Source organism: Phaseolus vulgaris, chromosome 9 (assembly GCF_000499845.2).
Source record: "Phaseolus vulgaris cultivar G19833 chromosome 9, P. vulgaris v2.0, whole genome shotgun sequence".
Lineage (NCBI taxonomy): Eukaryota > Viridiplantae > Streptophyta > Magnoliopsida > Fabales > Fabaceae > Phaseolus > Phaseolus vulgaris.
In genome coordinates, this window is record NC_023751.2 from 35,569,269 (window position 1) to 35,587,606 (window position 18,338).

Consider the following 18,338-nt stretch of genomic DNA (forward strand, 5'->3'; position numbering starts at 1 on the left):
TATAATGGAGAAGAAAGTTTTGACATTAGTAAAATTGAAATGTTGGACATGAATTACAAACCTGAATAAAAAAATAGTTGTTTTCTTAACAAATTGGTGCATTTGTTCGAAGATCTGCTTACATATTGTTTAATTTTTCTTGCTCTGAGTTCTATGCTTGTTTGAAAAGCTTGATATTTCTTCTAACGCCAGTTATGGACTTACAACCTACTCAACATAATCCATTCTTCTAGCTTTATTTTCCCTCTTAATAGGAAAAATGGATATTACAAAGAACACCATTAAACAAAAATCAATTTTAGAGACAATCGATAATTAGTCATTATATTGGTTTGGTTGGGTAGCTTGGCTGGTGGTTTGGTCAAAATGTTATGAATGAGTGGATGTGGCATCGACGGTTTGTCATAACCAAAAAAGCACTTTGTACAATTCGGATGACTAAGGAAAGTGAAGTTGTCAATAACATATGATTTTGTGTGTGGATAACAGTCATAAGAGAACTATGAAAACAAAGGAATAAGAAAATTTTTAGGAATGAAACTATAGATCATAATAAAATTTTCACGATAGTTAAGTTGAAGGTTTGATGATCGTGGGTAATCGCAAATGTTAGACTAGCATGTTTTTCTTATTCTGATTGGTGTCTTAAACCATTAGTTTGTATGAGGTTCGTTATTAGAAACACAGGTTAGTTATGCGAGTGTTAATGTTCTTGAGGGTTTGTGAGTGATTTAGGTTTCTTGTATAAGGATTGAGATATCCCTAAAATACCTTCATTAATTATTCTTTATTTTGCTGATAATTTTTTTTTACTAAATTAGATACTGTTTTAGAGATTAAAAAAATTATTGATATCTAAATTAGTTTATATTACTAATAAATAGTTTCTAAATTAATTTCTAACTACCAATATTTTAATTATCAATTATTTAAGTTTAAGTTCACCGTAAAAAAAACACAAAAAAAAGGGCTACACACTCTGCAAACTAGTTTTCACTCATGATTCTCCAAAACAACCATTGAGGATCCAATCAACATATCCTACTTATCATATTGTTGTATATATCAATTATCGAACACGAGAACATAATTACCCAAAAACCAAAACGATCTATTTAAGAGTTGAGAAATCTCTAAAATATTTTTATCTATTTATCTTTTTTACTGATAAAAAAAATTACAAATATTAAGTCCTCATGTGTCTACCACAAAAATCAAACTTGGTGTGGATAGATGGTATAAAGATTCATCATTCCTAGATATGCAATTGTACATTTGTGAGGCTATAGTTATCATCAAGATTCCCAAACTGCAGCTATCCTTATCCTAATTACTTTTACAAGAATTTGCTTTGTTGTCATGTAATATTCTGTTAATTGTGTGGTTCAAAATTGCCTTGTGCAGAATTTCTATGTTTGGACAAAAAAATTCTAATTAGAAAAAAAGTTAATGTTGTCTTTGGATGCAATTAATGACTGTGTTATTAGAGTACTATTGTTTGTAATATTATCTTTCCTTAAAAAATAAAATAGTGTGTAGTGTGAATTTGGAATAGAATGCATCTCTTTTACCATCTTCAACTCTCGTCCTACTTAAGAGAGGTATCCCTAACCATATTGAGAATCTATATAGTTACTCTCTTTTTGTGAATGAAAAAAAGTTCAAAATATGTCCTTAATTAATAGGAATTTTTTTTTTTTTAAGGACATGATTAGAAAGCATATTTGTCTGGCTAATATACCTCATTCAGTGTAACCATACAAAAGAGAATAATTGGTTGGACTATATCCTCAAAATAAAGAAAATAATTAATTGAATATATTAAAATTATTATTGGTTAATAAACTCTTATCTTATTATCTTAATTAATTTTAATATTGTTGAATCAACTAGACATTACGATATTTAATAATACATAAGTGGGCACAAATTTTAAGGTTGTGGGGGCAGCTGAGTATGTCTAAAATAAGACTTCTTAGCATATGGTTCTTCATGAAATTATTAGTGGAGCAGGATTTTGGATAAACATTTATGATGATGTTGATCTTGGGACGATCTCGAGTCTTGTAGGTTTGGTTGGAGACCATCTTTATACGATCTTCTCTTTGTAATAGAGTTGTAACTTCCTTAAAGTGTTTCATATTATTTTAATTATTTTTTGTCAATATACAAACAAAATAATTATAATTAATGTGAAGTAACTTATTAAACCCAAAAGTAAATATCTATATATGATATAAGATTACTAAAAATAATTGATAATGTACTAAAAATAAAAATTTTAGTATTATATTAAGAAGTGAATTAAAACCTAATTCATTTTCACAAAACTTGCTTGTAAAGTGAGGATTCTCCTCACTTATATACTATAAGGTCTTATTTTTAGTTATTGTGAGATCTCTACCACATCCCTCTCATACCTAGAAACATACATTATGTACATAAGATTATATATTTGTGGATTATCCGATAGCAATTTAATAGTGAATGATACGATAGACTCATCAAACCTCATTATAATAAACTCTGATATTATGAATTTAAGTCTAATTCAACTTTATAATATCAACTTGTAAGATGAGGTTTGCATCTACTTATATATTATTGACATTTATCTTTAGTTGATAATGATCTCTAACATAATAAATTTGTATTTTCCTTTTGAAGAGAGATATAAACAATTTTAAAATGTTTATTTGCACTACAAGAAAATCATAAAATAAAAACCAATTTTATAAACAAAAAATAATTAGTTGCTATAGTGACTAAATTAGATACTAAAAAAATTTTGGTTTCTAAATTAGTTTCTATTATTGTTAAATAGTTTCTAAATTGGTATCTAATTAACTACCAAGGTTTTAACTACCAATTATTTAGATTCTAAATTTGGTAGCAAAAACCTTGGTAGCTAAATTAGATACCACCAATTTAGAAACCATTTAACAATAATATAAACTAATTTAGAAACACAAAAAATTTGTAGTTTCTAAAATGGTCTCTAATTTAGTCACTATGGCAACTAATTATTTTTTATCTCTAAAATTGGTTTCTATTTCATGATTTTCTTGTAGTGTTGCATGCTCTATCTGACCCCATAATAAATTTGTATTTTTCTTTTGAAGAGAGATATAAACAAATTCAAAATGTTTATTTGCATGCTCTATCTGACCCTCCGTCACAAAATCATATTACCTATGTCCATTCTTTATTTTATCAGCAATAAAGAATCAATAAATATAAACCATTTTAGGGGTGGTCAAACCCTTATACAAAAAGTGTGTATTAATCTCACCTAACAACCAAAAACACCTTCAGCGGCCCACAGAGCAACTCTCCAGTCAAAAATCTCAAAAACCAACAAAAGTAGAAACCCGCAAGGTACATCATCAAGAAATCAACCTCATACACACCAAAGGGTGGAGACACCAGTCAGAGTAAGAGAACGAAACGAAGTGTGACTTAGAAGTAATACAAGACTAAACCTTTCCTTAAACCCACGCAAACAATTGAAACTCATCCGTCACCACCTTATTAAATATACCTATGTCCATTCTACATTATCATTAAACCAAAATTAATTATAATTTGTTAAAATTACAAATTGTTATCTCATTGTGAGCGTTTTGGATTAAAAGTAAAATTGATAAAAACATTGCATTTTTTCATGCATGAACATAAAGATGGCAAGGCAAGGCAAGGGATTGAGGCAACCCTAATGACCCCATTTAAACTTTAGTAGAAGTATCATAAAAAGGTTGAAATATTCTATCCATTATGCATAAAGGAAAATAAAATTATTCTATACACTTTATATTCAAAGGTTGAGAAGATATAAAATGGAATAAGTTGGAAAGACGGAGCACTAATTATGTAGAACAAATCATAATTGACTTTGAAAATTATAAATTGATTGAACATTGCTTATCAATCAATTCATAAACATGAACGTCAATGATAAGGACACCTTTGGGGATCATTTTCTACAAAAGTTCTAATTTATACTCATCAATTATTCTACATTACGGCTCTGTACTCCAAATTTAATGCTTATTAAATTCAATTTCCTTACAATATTGACCATCACATCAACCATGAAATCTTATGGCCGTGTGATCCTTTTCTATTATTCATGATCGCTGACTAGCTTTTTTTTTATATTTTAATATGGTTTGCAGTAAACTTTATTAATTTATATTTATAATTACTTTGTTAGATACACATTTTATTAAACTATTTAATGAAACACTTCCTACAATGGTTTCCAGGACCTCTGTCGAAAAATGGGAAAAATAAAAAGAACGAGAGATTTATTATTAGAAACTTATGTGCGAACATATACACATGTGTTAATACTAGTTGAAACATGTGTTAATACTAGTTGAAGATACGTAAATGCAATAAATAAAATTAATTAAATGTTAAGGATAGAATTATAAAAGTAAAAATTAATTAAGAAAAAATAAATAAAAGTTTTAATCTGAAGTGACAGGTCCAATAGTAAATAGTATAAATAAATTAAACATTTAATTCAGTAGTTAGATTTTAATGAATGATTAAGATAAAAGATTGACTTAAGTTTCGAAAAATATCTACAAACACTACACTTCATATCGAGAGACCAAGAGACAATTCCAGAAACACTAGTGACCGAAATAAGGAGAGTTGATGAAGAAAAGGAAAATAGGGAGTAAGCAAGAGTGAAAGATGAAAACACTCGCCTCATAGATGATAAAAAAAAAAAAACACTCGCCTGCAAAGTTTGTGTAAGTGAAATATATTTGAAATTTTAAATGATTAAATAAATTGTTTTATAAAGAAATTATCATAAATTAAATTTTTAAAATTTTATGAGAACAATTAAATTTTATGAGAAGAATTAAATTTTATGATTGCTCTACTAAAATATGATTGACCTGCTCTACACATCTAGGGGAATATAATAAATGTTCTCACAATTTGAGTGGTAGACATAGAATCTTATTCAACAATTCCACCTATAAACATAAGTATTTATTTTATATAAATGTCACATCAAGTCAGATATGGATCAATAAATCCTTCTACCCTGCCTATTAAATTGTCTACGCATTACAAAGAATATATATAATAGGGATGGGACGGGCTCCTTATAAAAAAGTGTGAAATACACTCATTAAGCTAATTTGTTGAAGTGTTTATATATCTGTTCTGCATAATTCATAGCTTTCGTGGATCAATACCGGGGCGGGACAGAGCGATTGGTCCACTGATTCGTATAAATAAGAAAATAGTTATTTTTTTTTTTTGAAAAAAAAAAATCATACCTCACTCATTCATTAGTTAGTGTAGTGAGACCTTTATTTTATTTTATTTTTAAAAAAATGAATTTAGTGTACTAAAAAATGAAATGTTTTATTTTAATCACCTAAAAGAATTAATATTAAGAGTGAAAGTGAATTGAGTATTAAGTAAAGTCTTATATTTAAAATTTGTTAATAAAAAAATAATATAAAGAAGAGATTCCAATAAAATACTTTTTAACAAATTAGTCATCTTCATTAAAATATTTTGTAGCAAAACTTTGATATATTTACATACATATAGAGGGGAAATAGATGCAAAATAGAACTTTAATTACTTTTAATCAAGTCTTCTAACAACCCTCATACTTGAATTCATATTTTTATATTAATCGAATGAATTGAAACATGGATAAAATTTAAATTTTTCAGTAGAAGAAAAATATTTTTTTTATAATTAATGAAATTTTAACTTTTTTATAAAAATATTTTATTTATGTGGGTTGGCCTGCATGTTATCTCTTATGCGGGGCGAGCCAGTGAAATGAGTCCACATTCCTTGCATGGGGCGGATCAATCCGATCTGCATTTTACAAGCCAAACACAGGATGAACCTATGCGAGGCGGGTCAGCCTGCATTGTCATCCCTAATATATAATACATAAATTAGAATTTCAAAAAATGAAGCATTTAATTCTTATACAAGCAACAAACAATTTCTTTCTATGACATATAAAATCAAGATTATCAATAAATTGTAATTATAATATATACTTGTTTACCTTTCTTATATTGTTTAGTAATGTTGCATTCTAAAATGGTTTATAAAGTTTCACAAAAGAAGAAGAAAGACAAATGTAGCCAAAAACAACTTGCCGAAATTATGAAACAACATTTCAAGTATGTATTCCGGCAAGTCATTCTTGGCTGCAAATAACTCTCTGCCTCTTCTTGCAAACACTCTAAAACCAAATGTGTAGAGATGGTTGAGGAATGGAAGTTGATATTTGTGTATGAACTAATGGTGTTCAAGTTTTTGTGGTACAAAATGAGGTCTTGGTTGCATGCTTATATAGAGAGGGATTGTAGTGCCAATGGTCATTATAATGGAGTGCTTCTATATTTTATATATTCTCTTATTTATCTTGTAGCTAACTTTTGGTAAGAAAGTGTTTGCATGCAAACCAAGAGAGACTTGACACATAGAGAATAAATCCTTTTAGTTATGGGCGGTTACAACATGTAGAATAAAGATGTCTCAAATTGATTTGTTTTTGTATGTATTAAATTGGTATAGAATATAATCTTAATGTGTGTCGACGAGAGAGAGATTGAGCAAAAGGGTATGGTGGAATTAAATGCTTCACCCATATTCATTTTCATAAAATTAATTCTTAATAGTGAAATGTAATCACAAAAGGTAAATCATTGTGAAAAATATCGAAAAGAACTCTAAATTTACCTCCATCGATCCGACATTTTCCTTGGACTAGGAGATGAGAAACGTGACATTTCAAGCATATTCTTTGAAAGTGGTTTCAACTTTTTGATGATTATGGCATTTTCTGAATATATGCAAAACTCTACGGCATTGTAAAATAAATTAACATAGCCCAACAAAGAATATTTCACTTAGTTGAATAATTGGAATACAAAAATCAAAGAAAAGAAGCAAAAAAATTATAGAATAAATCATACAAAAGAAAGTTAGGTCGACCTATAATAAGGTTAGAAATAATTTAGTGGGAGAAGAGCTTTGGAGCATTAAGACTATCTCATATGCACAAACAACACATTTAATCAAGCAATATATGAACTTAACATCTCTTCAAAAACCCTCAAAAGATTTTCAATATGCAAAACACTACTGCAAACAATACACCTTAAGATGTATCAAAGAGTGCTAAAAGTAATAGTATTATTTGTCTCTAATTGATTTTCGAAGATTTAGAATAAAAAAATAAGAGAGAAATTTTACCACACAAGCCTTCATGTAAAACTTTTCTCAAAATATATCTAAAAATTTTAAGCTTCTTGAAAAGTTTCTTAAACATATAAAATAAGTACCATTGAAAGTAAGTGATATTTTCAAGACAAAATTTAGAAAATAAAACATCATTTATGAAGAAGTTTAATCATGTTAAGTGATTATTTTGTTCTATGTTGCTTCTGGAAATATAGTAGGAACAATTTCATCAATTGTATCCCATTTAATTGATTAATTGCACAAGCAATAATACTAATCCTTTATTTTAAAGTTTAATCAATTATTAGTGCAAACACGCTTTTAAAACAATTTGATCTAATAGGTTATTACGGATGATAATCGATTCAAATTAAGTTAATCCATTATGTTAATTATTAATCAATTAATATATTCTAAAATCCCTTTTAAGCCATTTTAAAAAATATTTAAGGGATTATCAAGGCCAATAATGTTTATGTTTCATAGTCTAAGATGAATTTTTTTCTATATGTATGACTCATTCAAGCATGAAAGCTATAAACACTTAATACAAAGTTTGTTGCTTTATCATGAAAACATTATTTAGAGAAATCTAATCTTCAATCTTGTTCTACAATCTCTTCTTTTTCTTATAATCACTTAGAATGTGAAGAAATATGCATCAAATATAATATACCTCTCTCTCTCTCTTTGGACATTAGAAAAAAATAAAAATAAAAGTATTTAAAAACCATAACCTTACTACACCATTTTTTAATTTAAACAACAACTTGAACACATGTGTATAACTATTGTTTAAACATAGAAAAAGACAACAATTTTACAAGTGAGGTTCAAAGACTACCAAAGACCCATTGGTACAATCGTTGCTTATTTATACGATATTTTTTTAGGTTGTCTTTTTTACTATGTATAAGGGTTAGATCATCCTTTAAGTGTGACAATTTAATTTTATTGTTTCTTGCTGATAAAAAATGACATTTTTTTAAGTGTTTCTTTTAGAATGTGTGCACTAAACAATAAAACTGTGGTCTAAAAAGTGGTCATACAGAGACCCTGTTCAGATTCTAAAATTGGTAGCTAAAACTTTGATAACTAATTAGATATCAATTTAGAAACTATTATCAATAATAGAAACTAATTTATATATCAATAATTTTTTTAGTCTCTAAAACACTATCTAATTTAATCTATATAGTGACTAATTATTTTTTGTCTCTAAAATTGGTTTCTATTTAATATTTTTCTTGTAGTGAAAGTGGAAAATGCAACACTTTTATTACAAGCGGGTAACTAAAATATTGGAAGCTAATTATATATCAATTTAGAAACTAATTTATAAATTTTATTAATAATAGAAATGACTTTAGATACTAATAATTATTTTAATCTCTAAAATAGTATCTAATTTAACCAATATAGTGATTAATTATTTTTTGTCTCTAAAATTAGTTTCTATTTAAAAATTCTAGTAGTGTATTATTATTATTTTTAATGTTGTTAATAATGTTAATATTACTAATATTATTATTATTATTATTATCGTTAATAATACTAATAATATCAATAATAATAATAATAATTTATAAAAAATAATTATTTGATGTAGTGGCCACAAGTGTTATGTTTACTCATGGAGACCTATGTTTCATTCCTTCTAACAAACAAACTATTAATATTAATGATATTAATAATAATAATAAAATTAAAAATTATAATAATAATAAGAAGAAGAAATGCAATCACCACAAATAAATGGTCTAAATATAAATAAAATAGTTAAAACCTTTAGGTCAATTATCTTGTTGATGTTGTCTAAAGTGATATTTATTGTTCTTGAAGTTTTATTAATGATTCAAGGGAAATTACATTATGATCTATAACAAGTCAAAATATTAAGAAAACACAACTTTTTAGTTTTTTCTTCTTTGTTGTATAGTGTTTATCTTGTTCATCTCTATATCTATGATTTTTATACAAGAATTATGAATAGATCTTAAGCTTGAGTTAACTGAATAACAATTGATAGAAGAAATAATACAATGAATAGAGAAAGAAATCTAAATGGCATGTATATGGAGAAGCTAAAGAAAAAAATCTTGAGCTCGACGAAAAATGTGAACCTTTAGGTTGTGTGACTTTGAAGTTTGGGTAAGGAGGTGGGTTTTTCGCTTGATGGGGAAGAAGAATAGGTTATTGAAACTATAGGGTTGTTGGAGGTAAGGGAAAAAAAGAGTTTATTAATGAAAATAATTAGTATCAATATTATAGGAATGGGTGGGAGTGTTAAACGTCAATATATTAAGGATATTATTTGGAAAGAGCAGGTTGATATGGTATGTATTCAAGAAACTAAGAGTAGGAACTTGGAATTGGCTTTGATTTCCTCTCTTTGGGGAAGTAATGGGTGGAAAATGAGGCACATCAAAATGTTAGAAGTCTTTCAACTATGTGGTGTTGTAATAGTTTTGAATTGACTAGTTTTATTAATGGGGCAAACTATAGTATTTTCGAAGGCTTATGGAAGGAAAGGAGAAGAAAACCAGTTACAGTCATAAATGTATATGGGTGTAGAACTTTATGCGAAAAGTCAAAGGCGTGAGATGAAATTGTGGATGTCAGGGTTAATCAAGCTTTGAAATCTTGGTGCATTTTAGGATATTTTAACGCAATTCGGTCAATTGAGGAAAGAAAAGGAGTTGGTTCTCAGATGAATTATGGGTTAGAAATATCAAAGTTTAACTTCTTCATTCGGTAGGCAGGGTTATTAGACATACATATGATCGGTAGGAAATATATGTGGTATAAGCCAAATGGAACGTGCAAGAGCAGAATTGACAAAATCATGGTTCTTCAAGATGCCTTGTTTTTTGTGTCTATCTTCAAGATGCCTTTGTATGTTGTTCTTATTATTAAGAAAATACATAGGAATTTCATATGGGGTTGGAGGAAGGACGATAAGAAGATTGCTTGGGTAGTGTGGGAGAAGGTGTGCAACTCTAGAAAGAAAGGTGGCTTGGGTGGTATAAAAGATACAAGGCACTTTAATGATGCACTTTTAGGAAAATGGATTTGACGTCTTCAGTCGGAAGAGGGTGGGTTGTGGAAAGAGATCATCAAATCTAAGGAGTCACTTTGGTGGAAGGACCTGAAGAAAGTCTGGGCGTCGCAGGAGTGGGGTATTAACTTTGAGGATAACATTGATTAGAAGTTGGGTCATGGGAATCGAATTAGGTTTTAGGAAGATAATTGGGTTGGAAGCGAGGCTTAACGTAAGATTCCCAAGGCTTTACTCTATTACTAAGGATAAAAGTGTTGTTGTGTCACAAGTTGGGAGTTAGGTCAACAACAAGTGGTCTTGGAAGGCAGAGTGGAGGCCTTCCCTTTTTGCGTGGGAAGTGGAAGAGGAAGTTCGTTTAATGTTTCCATTGGAGGACAAGGCTTTGTCTTTAGGGGTTATGGATAAATTAGTACGGAAGTAGGATGAAAGATCTGGTTACTCTGTTAGTTCGACGTACAATAAGTTAAGGTTGGTTGAGGATGGTACATATGATTCTATTTATGAGGTATTCTGGAGCCTTAAGGCGTTGCCTTTGTCAATGATTATTGCTTGGAGATTCTTGACTAATAGGTTACCAACACGGGTGATTTTGGAGAAAAAAGGATTGTTATGGAAAGTAGTATGTGTGTCTTGTGCAGGGAAGAGGAGGAATCGATGAGTCATGTTTTATTCAAGTGTAAGGTAGCTTGGAAAGTGTGGAGTATGTGCAGTAAGTGGGTTGGGGAGGTCTTCGTATACCATTGGTGTACTGGTACTGGGCGAGGCTAGGACCTGCCTGGCTGCCCGATACCCAGTCGGTCTAGCCGATAGATTTGGATGCTTGGCCGAGAGACCGGGTGGCCGAGACCTTTGGGGACTCGACCGAGGGTCCGAGACCTTAGAAGACCTAGCTGGGACGGTCGAAGACCACATGGATTTGGCCGATGGCTGACCCTCACCATGAGAAGGTGGCCGATGGCCGAACCCCGTCACAATTAATTCCCAAACCAAGATCAATGAACCTAATCCACCATCAAGGATTAGGTAATGCAACCCTAAGCGGTATCCACCTCGATAAACGGGCCCAACAAGGTAGGCCCATTAGAATAATATAAATAGCACACATTCCAAGGAGTAAGGTATGTCATTTATTACTGTTCACCTACTTGAGAGCTGACCACCCGCTTTACTGACTTGAGCGTCGGAGTGCCTTCGCAGGTACCCCCACCATCCGGTGTTCAGCCGAGGCTGAGGGCCGAAGGAGAAGCAGGAGGACGAAGAGAATCCCAGCTCACCACCCAGTCACCTGACTGACCGAAGGAAGGAGAAGAAGACTTCAATAGTTCTCTAGGTCCCATCTCCCTAGCAGGAACAATTGGGATGCTTGTTCCCATTTCAATCAGTTTTACCTTGGTTGGGCGTCTCAAAAGATTAACATATATTGGAGGTGTATGTGGATTGCTGTTATTGGGGAAATTTAAAAACAGAGAAACCTTGTCATCTTTAAGAATGGTAGAGTGGATTGTTTGGAGATCTTGACCTTGGCCCAACTCAAGGTGTGGTCTTGGCTCACGAATAGAGTAAATGGTGTTTGGACCCTTTGGTTTGTTTGAAGTCAATTAAAAAGTAAGGGTGGAATTGGGGTCTTTGTGGGTGTAAGTGCCTGAGAACTCGACATGTATGGTCTTTTGTATGGTTTATATTTTATTGTTTTGTTTTCGAGTTGGATGCAACTAATGTTGGCCTTTGGTCAACAATGGAGTTTGGTATGTGTTGTAGGTTCATTAGGTGGTTCCAGGGTTTTGAAGGATTGAAGTTTATTGTTTTAGTTCCCTGTATTGTTTTACTTTGTTCCTTTTGGGTGGAAGAACTTGATAGGCTTTTGTTAGGTTTTTGGTGGGCTCTCAACCTACTAGGGTAATGAGTCTTTAAAATGGAAGATGTCGGGCGGTGCTAGTGGGGGGAATCTTTTGTGGGTTGGTAGGTAAGCTTAAATAACTTTGTTATATTTTGTTTATGGTTTGGGTACTACTAACCTTTGTCTTTGGCCAACAAAGGGATTTGTTTTTGGTTGAAGATTGTGAGTTAGATTATGGTGTATTGAAGGTAAGCTTCCTTTTTTTTTGTCTTTTTTCTTATGGTGGGCTTTGAAAAAGTTTTACGACCAGGCATGTTGGTAGGAAGGTAAGGGTATTTTAGGTATTGAAGAATAGTGGGTTCTTTTTGGCATGATGTTGTGGGTCTAGTTGTGGGTGAGGGATTTTGATTTGTATTAGTTTTTATATTTTTAACCGTGTTTGTTGTCTTTTGGTTGTAGTATAGTTTGTTTTGTGTGTATTATTTAGACTAAAAACTAGTTGTATGAACCTGGTTAGGGTAGCATGGATTGTCTTTTGGTGTGGTTTGTCATTCCTTTTTTTTGAGGTTTGGGTTGGAGGTCTGTAGAGTCTGAATGGTCAGATGTTGAGCAGGTTCACTTTGACTATTTTATTTATAAGGGTTGGGACACCCCTAAAATATATGTATAAGGGTTGAAAGATTCCTAAAATATCTCATTTTATTTTATTTATTTATTGTTGATAAAAATAAAAATAAAAACTAGACTCGTGAATCACAATTTTTTTTTTCAAAGTTTAAGTCTAGGCGTTTAGCTTGTGATTATTTACAATTCGTACTCTAAGTCACAGAAATTCACCGATTTATAACATATATAGATGGTATAAATTAAACTAATACTAAAATAAATATTAAAAAATATAAATTATTATCTATTAGATCAACATTAGCTAGTTTAAATAAGTAAAATTAAATTAAATTGAAATTGAGTTAAATGAATATAAGAAAATAAATTTACACTAATTTAAATAAATATTAAAATTAAATTAATATTAATTTAATGTATATTATTTTAAATATACATTAAAAATAAATAAAATTAGTGTAAATTAAACTAATAATAACTTAATTAAATATAAATATTAAAATGAAATAATACTAGTGTCTATTAACTCACATTTACTCTAAGATAAATTATTTACTTTCGACTTATATAAGTTAATATATTTAATTTTATCATAATGTATGACACTTGTGACTTGTGGCTGGAAATGATTTTTTAGGTTTGTGGTCATACTGCCTTTAGCAGCTTATGTAATTTGCCATCATGTTTTTTCAGTGTTCTTTCTATTCTATGATACCTTGTATCTTATAATTAAATTTTTTTATCAATAAATAATAAATAATAAAATAGAATATTTAGAAAATATTTCACTATGTATAAAAAAAATTAAAAATTATTCAACTCTTCATCCTTGTGTCAAAGTCATGATTTGGAGAATTTTCATTCTTTCCACTAAAAAAATAATTAAATAATAACTAAATTTTGAGAAAAAATAATTAATCACTATATTATTTAAATTAGATACTAAAAAAATATTTTTTATTTAAAATATTTTTTATTATTAATAAAAAATTATAAAAAAAATTAAATTATATCTAAATTAACTACCTAAATTTTAGTTACTAATATTTTAGATCTTAGATTGGTATCTAAAACACTAATAGAGACTAATTTATAATATAAAAGAATGAATACTAAAAATCTTGATAACTAAGGTTAAATAATAATTTAAAAATTTATTTTATAAATTACTTTAAAAACAAAAATTTATTTTGTTTATAAAATAATCTCTAATTTAATTAAATAATAATTAATTATTTTAATCTCCAAAATTATTTTTTATTTAATAAGTTTTTTTAATGTTTGCTGAACAAATCTTTACCACAATCTTTTCGGTTTTCCCACAGTTTTTGGACATGTGAGTGATCATAAAAAAAATATTTACCATGAACAGGGGTGACAATACGGGCTGGCCCGCATAGGTCTGTCCCGCATTTAACCTGCAAAAAAATAGGTCGGGTTGGCCCGCATCACATAGAATTTATGGGCTGATTTTTCTAATCCGCCTTGCATAAGGACTGTTCCGCGGGCTTGGGAACCAGCCCGCATAAGAAATATTTATTAAAAAAATAAATTTTTAAATAAATTTTTTGAATTTTTTTTATTTAGATTCATTAGGTAAATGGTCTCATAATATTATTTTCATGAAACATGCGTAATAAGATGTTATTAAAAAATTTGAAATGTAAAATATGAGGTTACATGAAGAAAATATGGGATTGTAAAAAAAATTATACATTTTAAAGTTATGTGGACCAACCCGCCCCGCCCCACACTGAACCCGCGCAGGCTGCGGGTTATACGGAGCGGGCCTAAACGAACCGACAAATTGAAATAAGCAACTCGTCCCGCGTTTTTTTCAGCGGGTCGCGGACCAGCCTGCATGACCCGCCCGACTTTGCCACCCCTAGCCATAAACATGAACAAATCCAAAATGGCCAAACTCTACCTTGATTCTTCCAACTTAAATTATTTCTGTCTAAAAAAAAATCTCTTCCATAATTAGAACATTAAATATCATCATATGTTACAGGTTGTTTATGAACGATGGTGCTGCAACAATGCAAGTGATTTATAAGGAGAGAATCTTGAGATAGCATCACAGGAGAAGAAAAAAGCGATATGTAGCCAAGAGAAACTTGCCGGAAACTGAAAACATATGAAACAACAGAACTGAACTAGTTGCCGGCAAATCACCCTTGGCTGCACTCCACTTTCTGCTTCTTGGTGTGAGCTTTAGAAGATGAACAAAATGCATATTCATTACGTGACCATGCAAGTTCAATCCCTTCAACTTCATCTGCTATTATATAGCCATGGAAGATTATAGAGACACATAAATTAGAATATTCTCTTGCAACTTGCATTGTTTGCATCTCACTCTTCATTCTGACTCTTAGTAGCCACATAAGGACACTGTCACTCTGTGGTTTTGAGGTCATCCACGATTGCTGATTCTTTTTTATAATCTACACGAAGTTCTAGTTTCATTATTTACAAAACCTGCACAAAACTCCACCTAAAATACCTAATTTTTTTACTCGGGAATGAAATATATATCTATTACTTCATTTTATTTAAAATTATTAAAAAATATTCTTAATTTATTTAATACTTATTTTAAAATATTTTATATTACTTTAAAAGAATAAATATTTGGATGGGTTTTAGTGCGCCTCTTATTTATAATAGACTGATTCTACTTGGATCATATCAATTCAGACTTGCACTCAACACATTGACGTGAAATGTTTATTTTGTCTTCAATGAATTAAAATTTTTGTCTTCTAGATATTCATATCCATAAGTTATACAAATTCAGAAGTAATATGTCACTTATGGATTTCATCATCCGGAAGTTTACTTGGACAGCATAAATGACCTTCTGAATGTCAAGATTTGTAAGCAAACATAAATGAGTTTTGGATCTCAATCATCAGCATCATTTACAGTACACCATTCCGGATATAAAAATTTGAAACTCATAACTTACTTCAAGATATGACCATTTAAAAACTTAAATGAAATACAAAAATCACCTTTCAAATTTCGAAATCTGAAATATATAAAAGTCACTTCCGAGTTTGTGCATCCATAAACATAAACAAAACTGAAATGAAGGACAAAACTGAAATGAAGGACAATATTGAATTTTAAATTTTACTTTGGGTGCGGTGCATGTGATAAATGATATGTTGCAGGAAGAAATTGCCTTATATTATCTTTCCTTTAGCCCAATAACTGTTTCTTAGGTTTCATTATATTTCTTTCTTATTTTTTTTTGGCATTCAGCAGAAGCAGTTTTTCTTTTCTTTTATTTTCCTCGAATTTATCCAAACACAAATTCTCATCGGGTGAAGACATTGGTTAATATCATTTGGCATGAGATGTTGCTTTGATTATATTGTCCTTCCTTCATAGTACATGATAGTACAGAGGAGAGAATGGTTGCATAAGATAACTTTTGCACATGAAAATAATTTCATTTCTGAATATGTTCATTTATTTGTTCGTTCTATCATTTTGTTATTTGTTTGGTTGTATAGAATTATTTTATAGAATAGTTTGATTAAAAAAAAAATATCTCAGATTAATCTGTGAATAACTCTACATTTCATTACACGAATTGCATCTTCTACTACTAGTATCAATGGATAATACAAACTTGAGAAAGTCAGAATTAATCAACTACATGCAAAATCCGCATTCCTTACGAATATACTATAAATTTTTACTTTGACACAACTGAAATCGAAGACTTGATCTTGGATAAAGTCTAAAGCTCGTGAGATATGTTTCTCATTTTCTTATTAGTATCTTGAATCATTGATTTGTATGAAATCTGTCAAAAAATTTTAGGATGTCTAAATTATAAGTAGAGGGACTATAATGACATTAGTTTTAAAGTTCTTTTTTACTTACTTTTACTTACTACTAAAATCAGTTTGATATCGAATAATAAATAGGATAAAGATATATTGACAATCCTACTTTTTATATCATCATATTACAACCCTCAATACTATTATTTTAATATTTTTCTATATCATTTAATTATAAATTTATTCTTTATTATATACATTTATATCTAGATCAATCACATCAAGAATTGTATACAACTTTCATAAGTTTAATTTCTCTAGTAAATATGAATAATATTTTTGCATATCCAAAATATGCTCTCAACTTGTGTTTTTAAGTTAAGAAGACCTCCAATATACAACATAAAAAGACCTCCAATATACGACATAAAAGTCACATGATCTGCAGCCATATTCATCACACAGTGCAAGTCATCTGCAAAAACCAGCAACCAATATGCCAACTCCTGAAGCACAATGAGTAAAGAATAAAATTAATAAAATGGACCATATGATATGTTACATATAAAATAATGTTCAAGGCTAATTAGTCGACAAGACCCTACTCATCCCAAGGAGTGTTCCTGTACATCAAAACTACACAAAAACAACCAAAGCAGCTCAGTCCAGTCACAGTGGTTACTACAAAGTCCAGGGTTGTTGTTCCTGCAACATGAGTGTTTTGGCCCATTCTTGGATATGAACGATAGTGTGTAGAAACGTCTAGGTCCTCTCATAAGAGATTTCGAAGAATGATTAGACTTTAGACAAAAGAAACCTTTAGGTGGTTTCCGATTATACCAAAAACAAGAACAGAATTGAGAAAAGAAAACAAACTGCATATATTATTCATTTCTCAAATAATAGTTCAATACTCTATTTATAGAATATTAAAGATTATAAAATCCTAACTAATTAAATAAATGATAAAATCCTAATATCTAGTAATTAAATCTTAACAACCCAACAATAATATTAATCAAATCCCAAAAATTTAGGATACAACATTCTTTCTGCATCTCTTTCTCTACCCTTCTACACACAGCAGTAGTTATGGCATATAAGTTATTGGTTAACTCAAACGCTGCCTAAACAATGACTATGAGAATTGTGATTTGGGATGCTACTTCCTTATCCATGCCCATACCTTAACTTCTGGCTTCACACATGATTTGTTCGGCATCTACTATTTTGGTGCTGCATGCAAGTGAGCCTCACAAGCCAACATCACCATTAGCTTCTGCAGAATACTACTGAAAAACCATATTAGAACATTAAAACAAGACATTTCTCTAAGGCAATATAACCACAGGAAACCAATTAAATCAAGTAATTTTGGATACAGGAGAGACATTTAATAGGTGTAAGAAAAAAAATTAAGAATGCGAAAATCATCTTTAGAAATTTTATCAATGGCTTTTAGAACAAACACCCGAGAGAGAAATTTCACATATAATAATTGATAATGCAGTTCCAAAAGCAAGGATTTTAAAATGAAAGTAGATAGAATAATATACCTAGGAAATAAATAGCACACCAAGGCTGAGATAAAACCATTTCTCACATTATCATGCAAAGGCCTTAAGAATGATCTTCCAAAAGATATAAGAGATGAAGAAGGGGAAACAAAAGGGCACCATGATCCCATTTTTCTTGGTTCATGCAAGTAAAATGAAGTAATTGATTTGCTCAAAATAAAACGATCAATTCCTGTTTTTGTTGTTTTTGTTTC